The following is a 1,796-nucleotide window of genomic DNA, read 5'->3' as shown; positions in this document are numbered from 1 at the left end:
GTCTTTAGTGTTTAATGTATCAAATCTGTTCTTCAGATGATCTCTAAATTCTGGTGGAATATATTCAAGGTCATATTTTGGCTCTCGTGGACTTGTTTTCATTTACTTCCGCTTCAGTGTGAATTTGCATATGAGTAATTGATGGTCTGTTCCACAGTCTTCCTCTGGCCTTGTTTTCACTGATGATATGGAACTTTTCTATCTTCTCTTTTCACAGATGTAGTCAATTTGATCTATGTATTCCATCTGGTGAGGTTCGTGTGTATAATAGTCTCTTATGCTGTCTAATGAAAAATTTGAAATGAACAAATCATTGGTTTTGCAGAATTCTATCATGCAATCTCCATTATAATTTCTATCACCAAGGCCATGTTTTCTAACTACTGATCCTTCCTCTTTTCTCCCAACCTTTGCATTACAATTACCAGTAATGATCAATACATCTTGATTGCATGTTTGATCAATTTGAGATTGAAGAAGTTGGTAGAATTCTTCAATTGTTATCCTCACTGGCTTTAGTGGTTGGTGCATAAATTTGAATAATAGTGGTATTAATTTGGCTTCCCTGTAGGCATATGGATATTATCCTATCACAGACAGCGTTGTACCTCATGACTAATCTTGATATGTTCTTTTTGAAAATGAATGCAACACCATTCCTCTTCAATTTGTCATTTCTGGCATAGTGAACCATGTGATTCAAAATGGCCAATACCAGTTCATGTCAGCTAACTAATGCCTAAGATATCGATGTTTATGCATTCCATATCATTTTTGACAACTTCCAGTTTTCCAAGATTCATACTTCGTACATTCCACGTTCTGATTTTCAATGGATGTTTACAGCCTTTTCTTTTCATTTTGAGTTGTGCCCATCAGCAAATGAGGGTCCCGTGGGCTTTTCTCCCACAGGCTTTACTCCATTCACATCATCACAGTCAACTCTAATCTGAGGAGGCAGCTCTTCCCCAGACACATTTTGAGTGCCTTCCAACCTGAGGGGCTCATTTTCTGGCACTATATCTAACAGTGTTTCTCTGCTATTCCTAAGGTTTTCAGTGACTAAATATTCAGAAGTGGTTCGTCACTCCTTCCTAGTCTGTCTTCATCTGGAAGTTCATCTGAAACCTGTCCACCATAGGTGACCCTGCTGGTATTTGAAATACCAGTGGCATAGCTTTCAGAATCACAGCAACTCACAAGCCACCACAGTACGACAAACTGACAGACAAGTGGTGGTGTTTTACTTTAGATATTTCTATATGTGGTTTGAGTTCTGGGTGGTGTTGCCATGTATGTCAATCTCAGGTCGTTGTCTGCTGTTCTTGGTTCTCCATCCAAAGATCTCCCTTTAGAGTGTTTTGTAAAGTTGGCCTGGTTATTACAAATTCCTTCAATGTTGTTATCCGGAATTGTTCTAATTTTGCAGTCATATTTCAGGGACAGTTTTGCTGGGCATGTGATTCTTGGTAGGCTTTTTTTTTTTTTTTTTTTACAGTTTTGTTATATATCTGCCCCCTTGCCTTCTTGCCTGCATGATTTCTGCTGAGTTATCAGAACTTAGTCTTATCCTTGGTAGGTAATTTTTCATTTTTCTCAAGCTGCTCTAATGGTTTTTACCTTGTCTTCTCTTTTGGAGAGATTGATTATGATATGTCTTGGCATCTTTTGGTGTCTGTCTTGTCTGAGTTTCATTCAGTTCCTGAATGCTTATATTTGTGTTTTTTATGATGCTAGGGAAATTTTCTTCCAATACCTCTTCAATGATCTTTTCTGTGCTTTCTTTTGCCTCTTTC

Source organism: Chrysochloris asiatica, unplaced genomic scaffold, assembly GCF_000296735.1.
Source record: "Chrysochloris asiatica unplaced genomic scaffold, ChrAsi1.0 scaffold00347, whole genome shotgun sequence".
NCBI classification, from domain to species: Eukaryota; Metazoa; Chordata; class Mammalia; order Afrosoricida; family Chrysochloridae; genus Chrysochloris; species Chrysochloris asiatica.
Note: the sequence above shows the minus strand (reverse complement) of the source record.